The sequence below is a fragment of the Sturnira hondurensis genome, unplaced genomic scaffold (assembly GCF_014824575.4).
Source record: "Sturnira hondurensis isolate 20B ecotype Veracruz unplaced genomic scaffold, ASM1482457v3 Scaffold0009859, whole genome shotgun sequence".
Taxonomy (NCBI): Eukaryota; Metazoa; Chordata; class Mammalia; order Chiroptera; family Phyllostomidae; genus Sturnira; species Sturnira hondurensis.
The window spans coordinates 497,317-521,062 of record NW_028082490.1 but is presented as its reverse complement, the minus strand read 5'-3'; positions in this window follow the sequence as shown (position 1 = coordinate 521,062).

Here is a 23,746-nt window from a genome sequence, read left to right as displayed (position 1 = left end):
GATTATTTAGTTTGAAGGTATTGTAAGCCAAGGAAAGCTTTAACAATTCTTTGTCAAAATAAATCAACTAAGGCAATCAAAAAGGACAACTAAAATGCTTCTTATCCGGTTTTATTCAAAACATGTTTTGATGTTATTTATTAGGATAATGGACTTCATTTACCATTTTATACCTGGCTGTGTAAAAACATATACAATAGTGTTGGGAGGGGGTGATAAGAAAACCCAAAGTGTTTGGACTATGAGACATTCTAGAAACTATTGGAATTAGGTTAGGAACAAACTGTATTAAGTAAAATATCTGAAACTGCTGAGTGGCAACTAAACCCATATGAAGAGTCTCTCCAGTCCAGAGACTTGGGACGCTTCGCATTTTTCCCCTGCACTAAGCACACCGGTAACGTCAGAGATACAAAGGGGCCCCCGAGAGTTTGGCCTAGATGGCGTTGCTAAAATAATACTATTCACTAAGTGATAAATATAATGTTCTTTAACTAACCATTGTTAAGAAATAGTGAATGTTAGCCTATTGCTGTTTAAAACCATTGAGTTTCAACAACTGAAAGAAAAATATGCTGATGTCTTTGAGAAATGAAATCAAGTTTCTAGTATGGAGATGTTTAAAAGCAATGTTAGCTGTTTGCTTAGTTCTAAAGTGATGGATATCAAATGTGCAATTTCAGTTCCTAGCTGTATGTGAAATGAGTAATCCACATTGCTGGGCCAGCGTCCTGAGAGAGAAACAATGGTCACGACCCAAGAATCTGCATGAGGTGACCACTGAACAGAGGAGAGGGCATGGGGATTTTTCAACAAGCCATGTGGTTGGAGTAACCGCCACACATTTCGTTAGTTGTGTAACCTTGGGCAATTCTGAGAATTGGTATCTAACATAAATCTGAAATGATAAAATGTTTGCCCTATGTTTTCTACCATGGATCACTTACAGCGATGGATACATTCTTCCATATACTTTGCTTATGTCAGCTTCATAATATCTTCTAGTTCAATAATTACATCATACATTTCTGCTTACTTTACCAGCTCACAAACTCCCTAAACATTATGTAACCTTTAAATACCTAATGCATTATTTGTCTATAATTGACTTTTTTATTGTTATTTTGTTTTTAAACCATGCAAAGAATGACCTCACTGAACTTTTATGGATATGTATAAACAGTCAGTATAGAATTACTAACCTATCCATTAGATTAGGATAAAAAAACAATTACCAGAAATGTTTTTAATGAGTACTATGAATTGCCACGAATAACATAACTGACATTTGCTTCCAAAAGAACTAAGTTAAATTTTACCTGTCTTTAATTTTATTCTTTAATTGACTTTTAGAGTTTCTCATCTGAAAAAATGAGGATGTAATTGCCATATTGCTGTACTCTGGATAGGAGTCATTTAAAGGGACAAAATATATCAGCATTTAATATGAAGAAGAGCATGCATCGATTCTAAATGTCTGTTAGTGGTGTCATAAATGTTCTGGTGACAAATGACAAATTTCAGGGGATTATAGTAAACCATACAATCCTGAGAAGCAGTATGCTAAACTTCTTTAACAAATAAGGTTGTTTAGCCCTGGCTGATGTGACTCAGTGGATTGAGTGATGGCCTGTGAACCAAAGTGTCACTGGCTCCATTCCCAGTCAGGACACATGCATGGGTTGTGGGCCAGGTGCTTAGTTGGGGGCGCACAGAGGCAAACGCCCATAGATGTTTCTCTCCCTCTCTTTCTCCCTCCCTACCCCTTTCTCTGAAAATAAATAAGTAAAAACAAACAAGGTTTTTTAAATCTACGAAGAAAGTAGGATATTTAACTAAGTACACTGATAACTTTTGAAGATAGTTCAAACATACTTGACTTAACTACATTCTTTTTAAAAAATTATTTAATTATTTTTCAAGTACAGTTTTCTGTCTATTACTCCCATCCCATCCCACCCCCCATCCTCCCCCCTCCCTCCCATTCCCACCCTTCTCAGTTGTTGTCCATGTATCCTTTATATTTGTTCCTCTAAATCCATCCCCTATTTCCCCTGAAATTCCTTCCCCTCTCCCCTCTGGTCACTGTCCTCCTGTTCTCTATTTCAGCGTCTTTGGTGATATTTTGCTTGCTTGTTTGTTTTGTTGTTTAACTTCCTGTTAAAGGTGAGATCATATGGTATTTGTCCTTCAACACCTGGCTTATTTCATTCTTCACTTTTCAAAATGTTCTCAATTCTTTTGTTATTTGAATGTAGATGAAATGTTAAGTATTTTGGGATGCTGGGATATATTTACTGATTAAATAATTTGCATTAATTAACAAACAAATAAATTTTCTATGAAAGTAAACCTGCAATAAAATAGCTCATCTGAAAATGAAAAAAATATAATTACAGTGGCCTGAATTGTAGCTAAAATGTCAAATAAGAAACAAGCAGTTCCTTAAAGAATGGCTCATTGTTCTCTATATAGCTTCGTGTTCTACAGGAACCAGCAGTCTACATACGTAAAGTACCTGTTGATGTAGGTATACATCAATCACCTAGACTCAGGTATCAAATTTTGAAAATTATATGATCTTTTGTATTATGACTCATACATATTTAGGAAGGCCTGGACCTCAACATTGATTTTAACATTAGATTCCAGTGAGTAAAAGATATTTTTTATTTGTACAGAAAATGCTGAACTTTACCTGAACTGCCCTAAGATTGTGGAAAAGAGTGTAGGTTAAAAAATCTCCCCACTACTTGTGTTTCAGAAAATGGCTTGCTACTGAGAACCACCATTCCTGTGTGACTTATCACCCATCCTGGGTGATCCTTTGTTTTCCTACAAAAAGGCCAAACACACACCCTCCAGATTCCTGTTCAGGCCTCACGAATGACTGGCTGAACTTCCTGTCCCTACTAATTATTTGGAACAAATGCCTGGTAACCATACTTTGATTTGGGTTCTGCCCTGCTCCCCAAACCTCCTCTTTGACCCATCCTTAGCCTAAGCCAATGCACTGGGAATTTATAATATTTTTAACTAAGGACCTCTGCTGAAAAATGGGCTTGCCTCAGGGTAAAAATTCTTGGACCTACTATCTGTCCTCACATGACTTTCTTCCTACTTCTTCACACTTAGTTCTTTCTAACTTTTCATTCTTCTCTCTGTAACAGAAAAATAGGACTTCAGCAAAATGACCAAATAAGACGTCTCTCACACTCATCCCACTCTTGACAATAATCATTTAGCCCCGGCTGGTGTGGTTTAGTGGATTGGGTGCTGGTGTGCAAACCAATGTGCCATGGGTTCGATTCCTGGTCATGGCATATGCCTGGGTTATGACCAGGTCCCCAGTAGGGGATGTGTAAGAGGCAATCGCACATTAATGTTTCTCTTTCTCCCTCCCTTCCTCTCTATCTAAAAATAAGTAGATACGATATTAAAAAAACACCAACAATTATCACTTAACATCCATTTGTGGACAAAAGTGGTTTTGTGGGAGCTGTAGAACCCAGATACATACATGTATAATATAGACAAATTTCAGATTGTTACGACTTTTAAATGCCTAGGGTCTGAACGTAAACAATAGTAGGAGAAAATGGACATTTAAAGTCAAGTTAACACAAACATGAGAGCAGTGCATATGGAAAGCTTTATGAGTGCATATATACCCAGCACAGGGACAGGCATGTTGTGGCCCAAGGGCCACATACAGCTTGCTGCATGGCTTTGCTAATTAAGTTGTGTTGGAACGGCCAGGATCATCCACCATGGCTACACATGTGCTACGGGAGCAGAGTCGAATAGCTATCCCGAAGTATTTTACTCTCTGGGCCTTTACAGAAAATGATTGCCAACCTCTGGTTTAGTAGAAATAATAGATATTAGCAAATGTTCCTCATAGATTTGAAAAAAATATGATTGAGAGAAAAATTATAGAAGATTGGAAAAAAAATTCTATACCAAAGCTATAACTAGGTCACAAGTTTCTGTGAATGAAATCTAACAAGTCAACAAGCAACATCTAATTAAGTACATTACATGAAATATAGTATTTTTAAAAATGCAATGTAAAGTTTTATAACATTCTCCAGTGTCAATGTAACCTAAAACTCCACTTGGCTATGAATGTCAAAGAAGGGAAAAACTTCTCTTTAGAAAACATCTTAAAATCTTAAATCAACTATCATAATCTGAAATCTAGAGGGGTATTAAGATAATCAGCTTTAATTGCAACGTTGGTTAATTCTTGGCAAACAAAATCAGCAATTAAAAAAGATATTTCTAGAAGTCTTTATTGGTGATATTTTCATACATAAGTTATATTTGGATATGGGAGGAAGAAGCTTGGCTGGATTCAATATGACTAACTTACACTGCCAAACTGATTCAGTCTAATGCTGTTTGCATAATGAAATTAAAGTGGGGAGACACAGAAGCCGATATACCTTTGTCATCATGGTCAGAGACCTCAGTTAAGGAAACCAATAGCGACTGCATAGTCTTTCAGAGGATGCATAGTCTTGGTCAATAATTTAAAAATTCTTTTTGCCCTGGCTGGTTTAGCTCAGTGGATTGAGCGCAGGCCTGCGAACCACATGATCGTGGTTCAATTCCCAGTCAGGGCACATGCCTGGGTTGCAGGCCAGTTCCCAGCAGGGGACTCACAAGAGACAACCATACATTGATATTTCTCTCCTTCCCTTCCCCTCTAAAGATAAATAAATAAAAAATATTTTAAAAAAATTCTTTTTGGTAGAGAAATTATGCCTACTCAGTTTAAAAGAGGAATAGTATGTTCATTGGAATATAGATATCAACATATATGTGTAGTTACAAATTATAAATATATTGCTATATATAGAACATAAAGAGAGACCCACAGAGAAAAGAAAAAAAAAAGATGAGACATTACCCAATTGAAATTTCCTAAAGCACAATCTCAACACACATAGAGAAGTTCAGGGCACACTTCTCAGTAAAAACCCTTCATTACTAAATACTCTGAATGGTACATTTACACAATGGAATTCTATGCTGCAGAAAGGAAGAAGGAACTACTACCCTTTGCAACATCATGGATGGAACTGGAAAGCATTATGCTGAGCGAAAGAAGCCAGGCGGTGAAAGACAAATATCATATGATCTCACCATTAACAGGAATCTAAACAAACCAAACAAGCAAGCAAAATACGACCAATGACACTCAAATATGGAACAGGCTGTCAGGGCCCAGAGGGGAGAGGGGAGAGAATCATAGGGGAAAAGGGAATGGACTCACATGAACAAGTATAAAGGACACATGGACAATAACTAAGGGTGGGGGGTGGAAAGGGGAGGGAGGCGGGGAGCATGGGGTGGGGGGTGGGCAGGGTTGGGAATATAAGACAGAAACCTGTACTTGAACAAGAATTAAATAAAAATTATATTTAAATAAAAAAAGAAAAAAGAAAAAAAAGAAAAAAAATAACTATGTGCAATTGTAATAAGTTACAGAAACTTATTTTCTAAATTAACACAAATTTGTAGTCTTAAAAAAATAAAATAAAATAAAATAAATACTCTGAATGGTGATCTTTCCATACCTTATCCCCAATTTCTGTTTTCTATTCTCATAATACACTATAATTTTCTAACTAAAGTCTGCTAAATTGTGACTTCAGTTTTCTTGTTCCTATAGTAGGTCCCTTGATTAATGCAAAGTAAGTCATCCCCATACATTCTAAGCAGTGAAGGATTCTCACACCAAAACCAGATTTATATCACATACTTTACTTTCTATATTTCTTTTCCTAAGATTTTATGGTTTCAGAGCCTACATTTAAGTCTTTAACCCATTTTGATTTCATTTTTTTATGTGCTGTAAGAGAATGGTCCAGTTTCTTTTCTGTGTTTGTCTATTCACCTCTCCCAACACCACTTGTTGAAGACTGTGGTTACTCTGGTGTATATTTTTACCTCCTTAGTTCTATATTAATCGACTATATAAACAAGGGCTTATTTCTGGGCTCTCTATTCTGTTTCAATGATCTATGTGTCTATTGTGACATTACAGTATGGTTTTGATTATTGTAGCTTTGTAGTATAGTTTGAGATCAGAGAATGTGATACTTCTACTTTGTTCTTTCTCAAGATCACTTTAGCTGTCCAGGGTCTTTTGTGGATCCATATAAATTTTAGGATTATTTGTTCTAGATCTGAGAAGAATAACATTGCTATTTTGATAGGAGTGACATTAAATCTGTAAATTGCTTTGGGTAGCATAGTCATTTTAATAATATCAATCCTTCTGATCTATGATCAGAAAACATTCTTCCACTAATCTGTGTCTTCTCCCATTTCTTTCATTGCTGTCTTACAGTTTTCAGAGTTGAGGTCTTTCACCTACTTGGTTAGGTTCTATATGTGACAATTGTTATATCTTTGTTTAGTCATTGCTTTGAGATCAACTCTAGTGAACACACAAATCTACCTTCATTTCATTTTTTCTAAAAATACCCACATTAAAAAGACAGCTTATTATGAATAACATCGTCATCATGTAAAAACAGAAAAGTAGAAGGACAAAATAATGTGGCACTTGGGGCCAGGTATAATTATGTTTTAAATACAGTAAACCAATGATAGGCATCAATTTAACCATAGGTGACAAAAACACAAGATAATACACTGCAATATTTTCAGTATTGCTTGCTTTATAACACTTTTCTGCATCCATCACAGCCAATGAGAGTTTTCTGATGTATAATTGTTAGGCAGCGACTTAGGCACTTGCTTCAGGAAGGGAGTTGAGCAGATTGTAATGAGCTGTAAAAAAGATTCCCTGCTGTAACTAATTTGTACTTAAGACTCCTTTCAGAAAAGAAAGTTTTTTTCTTTATTGATAATATAATTACATCTAAAATTCAGGGATAATTGAATTTTATAAAATTGTCAACATTAATAAGTTACCAGGACATTTTTATGTAACACCATGTTCAACATGATTCATTTTTAGCAAATGACCAAAAAAGTCAAATTTCGCCCAGTCATTTTCTTATAGGTGCACAAAGTCATCTATCTGAACATTTGTTTTTCCACATTTCATTGTAAGGAATGCAGTCGCCAAAGCTATTGGAATTGGTCCATTAATTTCTTGGCATATCCTAACATTATGAACAAACTAAAAAGTATTTCCAACCTGGAAACCACACTGATATCACTGTACTTCCAGAAATAAATAGCGGGGACCCCGAAATGGCATGGAGTGACCTAAAATTACTTTTTGATTTAATGACCTTGTTTAATGTTTCTATGGTGATAGTCTTGGCTTTGTGAAGCAAGATCTCCGCTCTCTTTCATGTCCTGATAAATTTTGTGCGATAGCGGTGGAGGTGGCAGTTTTTCCCTTCGATGTATTTGGTGGTTCGCTGGCCCATGCACCAGCGCCTGGAGTCCCTGTGTGGGGACGGCCTCTAAAAAAGTTTTAATTTATTGAATATATGAGATTACATCTGTGTACGAGGTTTATCAGTGTTTTCCGTGACTTCCTCATTTCATCTAAAATTTTAAATTTATTATCACAATGCTGTTCATAACACGTTGTCATGGTAGCCCATGTCCATAAAATTTTTCATTAAATTTTCATGTGGGAGTTTAAATGGGCATATTGATTGTCTGTTTAGTCTTTACTTCTCAGTTCCAGTCTGGTGAGGGAATATATTTTTATTATTTCAGTCTCTCCTCTGGTATTTGTTAGAGTTATTTTATGGGCCAGAGAATAATCATTTTGTGCATTCCATATGAACTTCAGCGCCTATGTATCTTGCTCTTTTGAAAGGTGAATGTACATCTTTTATAGTAATTGTGTTAATCATGTTTTCCAAATCTATATGCTTTTTGGTTATTATCTTTTTAAACATAGTATACTTAGTGAGTGAGATGTATTCTAAGGTCTCAGTGGTTTGTCTGAATTTCTTTACTTTTTATTTCATTCTTTATATATTAGGTATGTTATTGGTGCATACATTTTTTAAAATATGATATTATTTTGTTGGATATTATTTTATTTTTTTCACCTTTAAAAATTTTTTAGAATGTTGCTCAGTTACAGTTGTCCTGACATTTATTTTAAATTATTACAAAATATACATATTGGTTCTTACAGAATTTGCTCTAAGGTACTTTTTTTCAGGCAGTAGTATAGTTAGTCCAGCTTAGGTTTGGTTAGTTTTATTCTGTGCATTTTTTTCATCCTTTTACTTTTAATATTTCTCTATCCTTATATTAATGCTTTCAAATGATATTGTGAGTATATTGTCATCTCTTTGACCCTCATCTCAGTTTACTAATATTTATTAAATAACATTTTGTTTTTATGGTTGATTTACATTTTATCCATATTTTCACAGTTTTAAATCCACTTTAACTGGAAACTGGAATTATCTTGCTTTTTTTCTTCAGCCCAATCCAACCGGCATCTGTGATCTACTGTTCCAATAAGATATTTCCACTGCTTTTCCACCAGGGACCTTCAGTTTTTCACTGTGATGGGTCCTTCTTAATCTTCATAAAGTTTGACAATTCACCACCATTTGAAACAATTAGCATCTTTCTTTTATAAAAACCTCACTTCTTTAGGCTTTTATGACATCTTGATCTCATAGTTTCATATATATATTTGAACCACTACTAATTAACTTTTTATTCTTTTCACTTTACTTTTTATATACTTCTACAAACCTCCTTCAGAGCAAACCAATATATACTTGTAATGATCATGTTTACTAAGGATCATTTACACTTATGCTCAATATAATATTAGACTACAATCATATGAATGGTAACAGCTTTGTTTGTACAGCATTCTTTCTGAATGCCAGCTGAATAATAAATATAGTATTACATTTCATGTTGACAATGTTCAAATTAAGGCATTTGACCTCAGATTAGCTAACTAATATGATTAAGTCATCTGATTATTAAGTGTCAAGTCAGATTCTAAACTCTGTTCTAAATTAAACTCAGGACAAACTTCCTCTCAGAATTCTCTCCACAATATCTGGATGTATCCCTAACAATACAGCCCTGTGACTGAGAACAGAGGGAAAGGCAGGCGAAGAAATAAAGCGGAAAAACCAGTTAGCCTGAAATGAAAATATAAATGTTTGGATAAAATATAGAAGGAAGAGAAATTTGGAACACATGCACAGTTTTAATGTATTCATATTTTGCCCCCAAATTATGCATTGATCATAGTTAAAAATAAATGATTGAGATAACATTTTAAAAAGAACAAGATGGTTGATGGTTATAATCGAGAATGCTCATACACGTATTATATTGCACTGGGTGATGGAATCACTGACTTTTATAGTTATTTCTTTTTAAGGGATTGCTTTGTGATGTGAAATGTAGATACCCAAAGCCAGAATGTTAATCCAAACCAACACTATTGTACTGATTTTAGGTCCTATTGGCATATTGCAAGGAAAATATAATCTATTGCTTTCTTTTCCTCTTCAACATCCTTCCTAATATATGTTTTAGAAAAAATTCAAAATTAAAGCAAGTGACATTGTTTGGAAATAATTAGAACTCATTGAAATTCATATACAAGAAGGTTTATGTGAATCATAAATGTAAAATGAAAATGCTTCAGAATTAACTATTAAAAATGAAATATCTTGGAGTTAAAGGAGCCATAAACAGTAAAAAGCATATAGAGTCTCTTTTTCATTTATCTTTACAATGTTTTCACTAAAAGTTCCTCTTTAATTCTGTCTCAGTCCCTTCTCTCACTTTCCACATTATGCAATCACCCTTATAAATGCATGCCTCATACATTTGCTGTAAATATTTAAGGATATTAAGTCTGGCCAGTTTGCCTTTGTTTATCCTTAAAATTATGCTGTTGTTGCTTATTTCCAGATCATTTACATTTATGATTGTATATAAAATACTTAAGAATTCTCAACTGTATTAAGTTATGAGAACAAGCCAAAGAAGTTTATGTTACACATTTATGTTACCCTGGAAATGGCATTATCCAAGTTGTTAGAGTGTCCTTGCTTATTTCATAAATTCTTATTTCATAAATACTGCAAGCTTTTTAGAAGTTAATAGTTATATTAATATTCACACATACATATCTTTGTGAGTGCATTCTCTTTTCTTTCTTTCCCTACCTTCATGTTTTTTTAAAGATTTTATTTATTTATCTTTAGAGGGTAAGGGAAGAAGAGAAGGAGAGAAATATCAATGTATGGTTGCTTCTTGTGAGTCCCCTGCTGGGAACTGGCCTGCAACCCAGGCATGTGTCCTGACTGGGAATCAAACCACGATCATGTGGTTCGCAGGCCTGCGTTCAATCCACTGAGCTATGCCAGCCAGGGCCCTCCCTTCATGTTTTTATATAACTTTCAACAACAATAGCAACAGTTTCTGTAAAATAAATAAAATGCACTTAGTTGACTGAATAAAAGCCTACAAAATTACTGTTATATTTTGTAAGCTTAATAAAAGTATTTTTACGATAAAAATTATATATGCAGCTGAACACTTTCTTCTTTAGATCCCATATGGGAAAATGGCTTCAGTGTTGTTGCTGTTTTTTTAGAAACACCTGATAAGTAAATTCCTTTGGCTGAATTGAGCAGTAGGTTGTTTCCTAAATAAATAATTGGCTGTCTATCTAATGCATGACTTAATTTAATGTTCTGCCAATTAATCCACCAGTCTTGATAATTCCCATAACTTTAATTAGCACAATTTTTCTACATTTTTAAAACATTTCATTTGGAATGTGATGTCAAATAGTTCTTTTCTCAAGGTAAAATTGTTCAATTCTCAATATACATTTCATACCCTTATGTCAAAGTTATTTTAAATCTTGCTTCTAAGGCTAATATAAAAGTACAAAGGATTTTTGTTTCAAGATTTAAGGAAAAATTACATAAGAGGTTAGGGTTTAAAGGCAAAGAGAACACTAGGAGACCTAAAAATAATTGTTACCCATATTGACCTATAAGAAGAATTCTGTTTATTAAATAATATTAGAAAATATGTGGAAGATAATTAGTTTTAAACTTTAGATCATTTTTCAACATGTTTTCTAAAAATCTCCAGAGGATCTACCTTATATATATTTATTATTCCTAGTAAAACTTATTTTTTTGCTTTAAAAAATAAATATAGCTTAAGGAGTAATACCTTTTTTGTTAGGCATTAGCAATTGTAAAATCAGGAAACTCATGGTAACATGAGAAAAGTAAGAACACAAGTTTTACAAAGGATGAAATAAGAAGTAAAAAGTAAGAAAAAACTAATTAATTGAGGATCAATAGTACAGTTAAAAATAAGATAAATTATATATATATATTTCAAAACATTTACTAAGACAGTTTTATCTCAACAAATCTTTAAAAAATTTTACTTATTTATTTTCAGAGAGAGGGGAAGGGAGGTAGAAAGAGGAGGAGTGAAACATCAATGTGTGGTTGCCTCTAGTACACCCCCTACTGGGGACATGGCCTGCAACCCAGGCATGAGCCCTGATTGGGAATCGAACTAGCCATGCTTTGGTTCACAGGTCCGTGCTCACTCTACTCAGCCACACCAGCCAGGGTTATCTCAAAGAATCTTGAAGAAACATGGGTCTCACAAGATATGAAAGAAAAAAATATGTTTAAAAAAAAATTCCGGCCAGCCCTGGCTGATGTAGTTCAATGAATCGAGCACTGGACTGTGAACAAAGACTCTTCTCTTTGATTCCCAGTCAGGGCACATGCGCGTGGGCTGCAGACCAGGTCCCCAGTAGGAGGCGTGGAGGGGCAAACACACGTTGATGTTCCTCTCCCTCTCTTTATCTCTCCCGGACTCTCTCTCTAAAAAATAAATAAATAAAAGATTTTTAAAAATAAAAAATAAAACATTTCAACCAAAAACAAAGAAAGAAAGTTTTTATTGAGCCCACAGCCCTGGTTTATGTGCGTACTGGGGTGCACATAGCCAGCTAAACAACCTGGCAAGGATGAAGAGAGAGTTGTTTTAAGATGAGAGAGACAGGAAGAGAGACACAGAGGGGTATCGGATAATTGAGGTAGGAGATAATGGAAACATAGCGGTTATCATATAGAATGTTAGATTCTAATAGAGGAGACTTCAGTGTAAAAATGATCAATGGTAGGAATGTTAGGAAATTTATTTCTCTTCTATCTGTCTCCCTTTCTCCCCTTTTGCTCCTCCCCTTACCTCTTTCTGGCCCTCTGCACAGCTCTCCCCCACATTTCTCTCTCCTCTGCTGGCTGTTTTTTTATCCAAACTAGCAAACTTAATCCAACAACAAGAAAAATAGAAAGGAAATCGTGTTTGAGAACAAAGAGCTGAAAACTGCTACAGTCAATTCAGCAATGTATACAAGATAATGAGATACTCAGGAAAAAATTTAAAATATATTTGAAGCCCTAGCATGATAGTTCGGTTGGTTAGAGTTGTTTGGATATGCTGAAGTTTCAGGTTCAATCCCTGGTCAGGACACATGTAAGAAGCAACCAATGAACGCATAAATAAGTGGGACAACAAATCAGTGCCTCTCCTCTCCTCCCCTCTCCCCTTAACTCCCCACTCCTCGCCTCTCTTAAATTAATAAATAAAATAATTAAAAATTCAATAGGGTAGCCCTGGCTGGTGTAGCTCAGTGGATTGAGCGCGGACCTGCGAACCAGACGATCACGGTTCGATTCCCGGTCAGGGCACATGCCTGGGTTGCAGGCCAGTTCCCTGCAGGCCAACTCCCAGCAGGGGACGCACAAAAGGCAACCATACATTGATGTTTCCCTCCCTCTCTCCTTCCCTTCCCCTCGAAAGATAAATAAATAAAATATTTTTTAAAAAAATCAATAGGGTAAAGTTCTCACAGTTCAAACATAAGAGCCCAGGTATTCGTTACATTTTGCTTTGACAATTAAAATTGTTACATTTTCCCCTTTTACTATTTCTTGAGTCTGACATTTAGAAAAAAAATACCAAGATGGATAACTTGGTATTGGTTGAGAACTGAATAAAGCATGAACTGATTCTGCTAGTAACACTGCGATGACTTTCTAGCTGTGAAAGTACCGTCACTTCGGTCTTTTTTTCCTTAGGTAGCAGAGAACTACTGAAAGTTATGTGGCCGATTTTATATTATGTACTCTTTATTTGCATAAATGTACTCTGGAGAGCACACTGAGTTTCTCATATCAGTTTTGTATTCATATTCATGTTTCTAGTGGTAAAAATAAAACAAAAACATTTGTGAAAATAGCAGGCCTCCCAGATATTCTTAGCTCTTATCAAAATGCATTAAATTTGCAACATGTTCCATTCAAGACAGTTTTCAGAATGAAAGAATGAGAGTATTGATCATACCCGAAAATTGGCATCACTCAATGAGCATTTAAGCCCTTTCATAAGCACTTCACTTGTTTTGCCATTTATTCTTTTTACATTACATTGTTAGTCATTCAAACCATAAGTTAGGCTTTAACTATTACTTCAGACTGGGTAACGTTAGTAAATATTTACACACCTTATAGTTATATTGATAGGCTGAAGAACTAACTACTTCCAGAGAGATGTGTCTAAATTTCCTAGGCACTGGTATCTTTTTTACAAGTTGAGTTATTGTGTGCCTTCCTTATACAGGAAATGTCAGACAGAGTTAAAATGTTAGTTCATTGGTTGATCCTAAGGCTGTAGAATGTATCATACCCCAGCGATTTTGTTAAGGGTCCTATGCTGGTCAAAGTACTAAAGGTTCTGTATCACCTACACAGAATGTAAGAGTCACTTTCAAAAATCTGAAGAACATAGTTATTAGAAGGTTAAAAAAGAGACAGAACCTTAGGATTTTTGAAGTGATATAGTTCATCCTGTCTCCCAACCCTCCTTTTCTTTGAAAAAAAATGATGTGTGTTTACCAATTTGAAACACTTTTCTGTGTTGGCAGCGGACCACATGCATAAATCCAGGTGGCTTGACTGTTCTAAGGGGGACTGAATGTCTCAGCAGTTCCCTGACCCCACTTCTCATAATGTGTAACTCCAAATTGTGCAAACTGCTAAAATGAAGTTGGCAAGAACTCAGTCTTGACAAATGTACTTCATTTTACTGTGAGAGAAAATCTTCGGCTTACAGAGCAAGAAACTTGGTCTTTCAGGATTATACAGAGAGAGAGTTCATGGACAAGTGCAATTATAACAAGAGAAGGCACAACATTTAATTATTCCCTTACCATTTGTTATAGAGTATCAAACAACTATCTTGAACTTTGTATGAAATGTGTGAATCTTACATTTTTCATATTTTAATCATATAAACATCAATGTGTTTGAATTTAGTAAGCTTAACAGAAATTCATTATACTAAAAATAGTCTTTTTAATAATGTACTTAATTATGTGTATGAGTATATGTGCCTAATTATTGTGGAGCATCTACAAAGCACAGATAAGAAAACATAATTCTGATTCTTTAGTGTTCTTTTTTAAACTTTAGTTGACAGCAATTTAAATTAGGTCATGAAAGAGCTCTTATATGAATACACATCTTCAGAAGGTTCATTTAATCACTATTATCAAATTAAAGTACAATTATTTTACAATAAATTTGATTCTATCTTCTCTCTTTTACAAATGATCAGGTAAAAATCTTTACCCAGGAGAAAAATTGTATGATGTTATTTATTTAACTAAACCAAGCTATATTTATTTATGGTGCTTATTAGAATAAGTGGCTTAATGAAACATAATACTTTGTACATGAGAACGGTGAATAAAATGAAATGTTTCACTTGCCAAAGATTTCATGTAAATAACTCATGTAAAAGTGCTCCAGTAAAAAAATATAGTTTGAATGGTAAATAAAACCCCAAGTTTGAAAATGGGAAGTATGAAAACATATATGGCAAAGAGTATTGCCCCAATACTGTCTATTCATACTGCCTTCTTTGGCAATATGACCACATTTATTTATGTTTTTTCCTAAGTGTTTTTATGCTAATACATGCAAAAATATGTTCTCCTTTTATATATTTGATACAAATGTTTTATTACATATCTTAAATTTTTTACCTATATATCCTGAAAAGTTCAGGGGAGGGAAGAAATTTTTTGTAAAATTATTTTGATATCTCACTGCCTTATGGCGGTTGATACTGTGGTATCACTTCTTCCCATCTCAGGGCTCTTGTGATTTTCACTGATTGCAGAGATGTTTTCCTATCTCTGCACGTAAACAATGTTTGCTGCATCCTGTATGCAGTATGCTCATACCAATACACATGCGTGTTTGCTATATGTGTAGGAATACAAAGAATTTTTCAGCCTCCAATACATTCTACAAAATGATAACTACTCAATGTTATTTTTCAAGTACAAGCGCTCTTTACATTTTTTTAAACCTTTGAACAGAATCAGTAGATTAACTATCTAAACTCTAAGGCCTTTAAGAACAAAGCACTAAATGCTCATGGATCTGGGGATTATGACCTCTCTTGATTACATTATTTTCTCTTGTGCTTGATTTAATCCTCTTTGCTCTTTTCTTTTCTTTCTTTCCTTTTTTTTTTTTTTTTTTTGTACAATAACATGCTCTACAAGGTTGCATTGGGCTATGCCATATAACTTAGGTGTATTGTAAGCTATACTATCTGGATTTGAATAACTACATCCTATGATGTTTGCATAACGATGAAGTCACCTAGCAGAGCATTTCTCAGAACATATCCTCACCCTTAAGTGGCATAGACTATATATTTATTGAAAACATATGGAATGTCTTATTGTCTGCCTTCACAACAGCCATTCTTTCCCTATCCAATAAAAAGTGAATCCCGATTTTGTTTGGTTTGGGAAAGCAGTATATCTCACTATAAATGTACTTCTAATCGTTCTTACAAATAAAGTTGTCCATCTTAGAAGTAAGGTTGTCCAACAGTTTCAACAAGAAAACAATGGCACCGATATCAATAAACACAAAAGGAATTCTTGTAGTGATTTATATGAACGCATATTTGTCTGAAATAGATTATGAGCCTTTTGTCACTGTGGTTTCCAACTATGTCCTCCCTCTCTGGGACAGGGCAACAGTGGCTGAAGCACTTGCAATGACCTGATTTCAATGAAAGAAAGGATGGCGGAGTTACAGAGTCTGCTTTCTTGACAAGTAAAGTGCTGAAATGACATTAAAACTGCCTCTGTTCACCTGTTTTGTTGTTGGAGGACAAAGATACACAAACACACAAAGTTCATTGTATGAATTCATTGAGAAAAAGAAAAGTTAATAGGTTAACAAATATAATTAGTAGTTATTTTAAAAATAACTATGCAGAAAATGTCTCTTCTTTATACTTTCATTTTTAAGTTTCATATAAAAAGAACTTATTCGTAATCTTTCCATATGAAATTAATATGCTTATCACCAGGTTAAATGATATTGGCTATTATAAGTATACATATATGATTTTATTTAATGTGTATTTATTTTCTGCATTTAACTGTGCAGAAAATGTCTCTTCTTTATACTTTCATTTTTAAGTTTCATATAAAAAGAACTTATTCGCAATCTTTCCATATGAAATTAATATGCTTATCGCCAGGTTAAATGATATTGGCTATTATAAGTATACATATATGATTTTATTTAATGTGTTTCATCACAACGGTACATTTTTAAAATGTCAAGTTTAAAATTAGAAATACCTTTGTTGCCCAGACAAGACTGAACACAATGATTGACATCATGTGTGATATTTAAGGTGACATATATCATAGTAAACAACCATTTAATATGGTATCTGTCGCAGCAAATTAGCTTTAAAGAAGAACAATATTTAAATGTTAGAAAATATGGAAAAGTAATAAAAAATAAAAAAAATCATTTGGTTATTTTTCAGAAAAAATAGATTAAGGTGCTTTCTTTCTCTATAGGCTGCATTTATTTATTAGACGCTTAATGCCATAAAGTAGTTACCACACCCCCCCCAACAATGCCGCATATACAAGTAGTCATAATGAGACAGAAAATCTCATAGCCAAAAATATTCTGCTTATTACCTTTCTAAGCCATTCCATTAAATAATGATTCTAATGAATTAAATAAATTTGTTTTAAGCAACTACTCAATTTTTGCCATTTTGGTTCCTAAGATAGAAAAAAAATGACTATAACAAATCCTGACATTATATAGAGTGCAATCATCTGAGAAAATTTCTGTCTCTTAAATTATAATGGATTTTTTTGCCAGAAAATGTATTATGTGGAGACTGAACATTTGATAGATGCAAGACATATTTAATTGACTGTAGAAGATTTTTAGTTGACACAGTTATCTTTCTGTGTTGAATGCTTTTGTCAGAGACTGATTTGAGACTACCAACCTTCAGTTTGCAGAGTGGAGAGCAGGAAGGAATTCAGTTATCAAGCAAACATGAAGTAAAATTATAAAAGCAGACTTTTGCAAAAATCAGTATCTTAAGATTCTGAAGAAATGGATAACAGGTATGCTGATGTAGTTGAATCCATCTTTTGGACTACTTGGGTTTACTTTTTTATTCAAAATTGAACTAATATTAAATATAAAGTAGAAATGGAACATGAAAGTAAGGATGAATAATCTAAAAACATAATATCCATTAAAGTTATTCATGGTGTAAAATATTACATTAAATTAGCAGCATGCATTTTTTAATAAATGCTTTTAACAAAGTACAAAACCTTTCATGCAAATAGACCTCTAAGTATAATAACTGCACTTAGTAGCTAATTTAACTGCATTATGAGTTTTCCACATTTTAAACATGTCAGGAGCAACCTATTACAAACACTGCAGCTTCCTGAAGAAAGTAAGATTCTAACTTAGAAGTTTCTTTCTAAGTTGCAACCTAGAAACTCTGCCTGAGCNGTAAAATATTACATTAAATTAGCAGCATGCATTTTTTAATAAATGCTTTTAACAAAGTACAAAACCTTTCATGCAAATAGACCTCTAAGTATAACTGCACTTAGTAGCTAATTTAACTGCATTATGAATTTTCCACATTTTAAACATGTCAGGAGCAACCTATTACAAACACTGCAGCTTCCTGAAGAAAGTAAGATTCTAACTTAGAAGTTTCTTTCTAAGTTGCAACCTAGAAACTCTGCCTGAGCTCAGCCTACAGTCCTACAGAATTTTGACTCAAGGCTGCCACATGGATTCACACCTGAGTATGAGCCTGCTGGTCAGATCTGCAGAGTTTGGATTTGCTGCTTACCTATTGTCACTCCAGCCTAATCCTTACAGAAATAGATCAGTCTAGATAGCTACATAAATAATCAATATCAAAATCAACCTATAGACAGCCTATTGGTTGTTTCTCGGGAGAACACTGACTAATGAAATTGCACCCACTTCTTCACAAGTATGACAGTAAGGGAGGATTTTCTTGTGATGACAGAATACATGACCCTCTCTACCTAAATTATAAATAATAATTTTCCCCCTTTTTAATTTTAAATTATATCTATTGTCTATTACATACCTAGCAATTGTCTACATTCCTGAGATAATTTTATCTTTCAGTTTCTTTATAGAATTTTATCTGATTTCATTTCACCAATTTCTACTTTCGTATAGTTCATTTCCTTCTGAGTTTTTAAGTAACTGTTTGAGTAATTTTTTCATAATTGCAAATGCCTACTTAATGATGCTTAATTCAGTTTCTTTGTGGGTAAGCTGATATATTTTGGTTTTGATTTTTTTAATTTAATTCTTGTTCAAGTACAGTTTTCTGTCTTATACTCCCAGCCCTGCACCCCCCAGTGCTCCCCACCTCCCTCCCATTTCCGCCCATTTCTACCCCCCACCTTAGTTATTGTCGATTTTGATTTTTTATTTTTCACACTTGGTTCCTGCCAAATCTGTCCCAAGTTGTGTGTGCATAATCGGTAAATTGAGGGCCACTGACTATGGCATCGACCATCAAGCCTCTTTGGAGCCTCGAATTTGTGCTAAAATCATCAGGAACTCATCTATTTCGTAGTAAGTCATTGCAGACCGGGAGGGTCTATTAGGAGCACCATGGTGTTCCTCCCAAAGAAAGGAAACAGCAGAGATCGGAAAGGATTTGGAGGGAGAGTACAGTGTAGCTGACATGGAAATGAAATTGTGTTTTGAGAGGTTCTAGCAAAGCAGGGCTGTGAATAAAGNCAAGTTGTGTGTGCATAATCGGTAAATTGAGAGCCACTGACTATGGCATCGACCATCAAGCCTCTTTGGAGCCTCGGATTTGTGCTAAAATCATCAGGAACTCATCTATTTCGTAGTAAGTCATTGCAGACCGGGAGGGTCTATTAGGAGCACCATGGTGTTCCTCCCAAAGAAAGGAAACAGCAGAGATCGGAAAGGATTTGGAGGGAGAGTACAGTGTAGCTGACATGGAAATGAAATTGTGTTTTGAGAGGTTCTAGCAAAGCAGGGCTGTGAATAAACGGGTTAGCATGAGATCTGAGCTGTAGATTGGTCCTGTGTCTTGCTACCTTGGAGACTTAAAAGTCAGGTTTGATGTGTAGTGTTGTGGCCAGAAAGCTGGGGTTACTTGGATTGTAAATCAAATATGCCTGACTGTGCCAAAGGACCGGAGATCCTTTAGGTATGGAAGTAGTTCATTCTTACTGATAGTTTCAAACAACACAGCTTCTGAGAGTCTAGGATTTTAGAGAATGGAGTCATCCTCAGACAAGAAAGTCGTAGACTTTCCCAGAGGAGAAGGTTGTTATGACAGTTACAGTGTGCCCTTCGGGGAAGGAGTGTTCCCTATCCACTTTGCAGCTGCTTTTTCCTGTGTCTTTTTTTCCAGCCTGATGAACGGCAGCGTGCAATTTTACCATCCAGGTAATTGTGTACCAGGTAATTGTGCATCCTCCCAGATGTACTTGTGGAACTGCAGTGGAAAGGATTTCTAAATGAGGGAATAACAGCATCTTCTAATATATTTGGCATTTCTGGCTAAAGTCAGGAAAGCCTGAGGAGTATGAAAACATAAGGCATTTTATTTAAAAAAATTAAAGAACAGGTATGTATATATTTGTGAATATGTATACTTATTCCGCCATATGTGTGTCAGAGAGCTATGTATATGAACAAGGAACTTAAAGCCACTATAAAGCAAAATATTTAAATTTAACATTAATATTTGTTGACATGCAAGAAGGACAGAAATCAGGAATCATTAGCATAATAATAAAACATGATTTTTATATCTATTGGGAAAAGATTATTATAATTATTAAATTAATGGTTATGGTGTCTATTGTTTATAATTTATGGAATATATGTATAAACACTGTCATAAATTACATTTAAGTTTAATATCTAATCAAGACAAGAAAGAAACCAATTTGCTCACATTTACGGCTCAACATTTAAAAATCTGACTATTTCAATTGCTGTAGCATATGTGGAGCTATTGTGTATGATATACTCTGCTGGTTGAAGTGTAAAATGATGTAAATCACTTTGGAAATGTATTTTGTATTATCTATTATATTTGGGTATTCGCATCCTCTGTGGCCCACCAATTCTATTCCCGAAAATAAGCTCAAAAGGACTCTCACATTTAGAAAGGAAAATATTTGAAAGGATATTTATAACAGCCATTTCTCAACAATGTTGAGAAAATAGGAAACACCATGAACGTGTCCTAAGATCGAGTGGGTTAAAAAGGACGGTGCAGTCGTCTGAGAGTACTGTGCAGGCCTTGCTGTCCTTCGAACTGAGTGAGTTTCTTCTTACCTCTGAGCATCCGCTCTGCCAGTTCCCTCTCCAGAGACTGATGTCATCTAAAGTATCTGGGTTAGTTTGTCACCTCTTTCAAGTTTCTCCTGTGTTGTCACTTCATTGTAGTATTTGTAGCAATTCTAATATTTTAACCACTTGCAGGTTCTTTCTCTCTCTCTCTCTCTTTCCTTCCTCCCTCCCTCCCTTCCTTCCTTTCTTAGAAGGGAGCAACAAAGAGAGGAAGAAAAACACTTACGTGAGAGAAACATCCATCAGTTGCTTCCCGGTACCCGTCCCAACCAGGAACTAAACCACAACCCAATCATGTGCCCCTACTGGGAATTGAACCAGTGACCCTTCACTTTGTGGGGTGACACCCAACCAACTGAGACACACCAGTGCCAGTTCAAGCTGCTCCTCATTTTTTATAACTTTTTACTACAAATTACCTCTCCACAGGTTCTACATTTTTATTTGTCATATTGCTAAAAAAAATGAGGCATTTAATACAATTTTGTTTACTTGAGTAATCAAGTATACAATAATGATCTCTTTTTAAATATTAGTTAAAGAGCCCTGGCTGGTGTAGCTCAGTGGATTGAAGTCGGGCCTGCGAACCACACGATCACGGTTCGATTCCCAGTCAGGGCACGTGCCTGGGTTTCAGGCCAGTTCCCGGTTCCTGGCAGGGGATGCACGAGAGGCAACCATACATTGATATCTCTCTCTCTCTCTCCTTCCCTTCCCCTCTAAGATAAACAAATAAAATCTTAAAAAATATATATTAGTTAATGAAATCAAATATTCTGATACATATACTTTTAAATATTTAAATGTTATTTCAAGCAGATATATTCTTTAATTCTAAAGTGGATATTAAAATTGATCAACTCTCCCTTCCTTTACTTTTCAAACTATAGTGCATTTGTAAATCAGCATATTAGCAAGAAAGTGATTTTATATTGAAATGATAAAGTTATATATAATAATATAAATATTTGTTTGTTTTTATTTTATGGAATCACTATTTTATACCTTTGGTATATATCTGACTTGTTAATATAAACTGAACTTTTTTACAACAAAGAAAAATGTAGGCGAAGATTCATATTTGTCTTTGCTGATCAATATTCACTTATAAAATAGTTCTTAAACATATTTTAAAATATCAAATAATCCATTATCTTAATATGATGTTAAATATAGTAAAGATTATACAGGGTAGGGTAAAGTAAGTTTGCAGTTGTGATTAAACGAAACCCACAGTTTATTTTTGTGTAATTTATTATTATATTTATTCCTTTCGAACAACTGTACACCTATTTTTGCCCCACCCTTCTTATATGAAATGAATTACAATATGCATAACTTGTTCAGTTTTAATTGTATACAATTAGTTTTAAGTTAACAAAACATATTTATCAATATGAGAGCAGCTTTCTGGATTAATTTTTTTAAAGAAATAAATTGACCTCAGATACTGAATACCATATATATCCATTTTACTTTTATTGCCCCTTAAAAAAATTCACCAATCCTATGTAACGCTACTGAGTTAAGTGGGCAAAATAATTTTCCTATTAACAAATTCCCAGATGCACATTCTGTCCTGCCCTTTGCTCCCTCTCCTCGGGGTGAACTGTAGCGGCAGCAGCAGGACTATTGGCATGCCAGCCATGTTTTCCAAGTCTCCGGTTAAGAATAGTTGGGAAATAACTTACAAATGGATGTATATATAAAGTCATAGATTTTGAGATGACACATTTGCTTTGAAAATTTAAATGTATATTCAAGAGTGCCAAAGTATTTATACAATAGCATTTATAAAAATGCATCTACATGGTGTCTTTCTAAACCTTGCTGACACAAGGGAAAAAAAAACTGGGCAGCAACCGCATGGGTAAGTAAGGATCTCCAAATTTTAGCACTGAGTAGGAAGTACGTGTCATTTGAGGGAAAATACTACGTACTTTCTTTCTCCAGCAAATGTTCAAATTTAACTTATAAACATATATTCTAGGCATACGTATTAGAATTTCATTAGCATTTTAAGAATAATCATAATATAAATAGAACCATACAGAAAACAAACCACAAAACACCAATCAGGGGGTGTCTGACACTTTGGTCTCTATGAGCCACACTGGAAGAAGAAGCTTTGTCTTGGGCGACCTAGTAAATACACTGTGACATGTAATCACACACCAGAAATCTCATGTTTTAAGTAAATGTATGATTTTGTGTTGGACCACACCCATAGCCATCCAGGGCCACATGCAGCTGGCTGCCGGTTGGACAGCCCTTAGTAAACAGGGGGGTTCCATATTTTAATAAAAATGGAACAATAGCAGCCATACATAACTTCTTGCACAAATATTTGAAGAAATCAGTTTTCAAAGTACTCCAGATCTAGCACTGTGATCTTTGAGAGATGAGGAACAGGGGAAAGGGTATCGTGATTTCCCCAGCTTACAGTTCACAGAGAGTTTTATAGGATGCCCTGTATAGAAGGACACCAAGTAAGATATGGAGTTCACAGAACTGAACTGAGAATCCAGGGACAATAAGAAGCCGGAGTTCCGAGGACAGAGCACTCAGGAGCTGCAGCAGTCCAAATGGGGGGATCTGAAGATCCATAAGGGTCCCCTTGAGCACCCGCACGGGAGGAAACTACTTGACCTTGTAAAGACTGTGTATTATCTTTGAGGACTTGTGTTTTTTACCCGTATTTTCACATTAAGATCGATCAGCTTTTGTCTTGTAACTGTAATTATTTATTATTATAATTTTTATTATTAAAATGATTAATAATAACTATTAAAATAACTATTATTTTTCTCATACATAGTATATTATTATCTGTACTTCCTTTATTTCTCCCTATTACCTATGTGTCATTTTGACTTTTTTTCTTCTCCAAAGAATTTTATATCAGGATGTTTAAAATCAATTCAAACTCAAGCATTCTA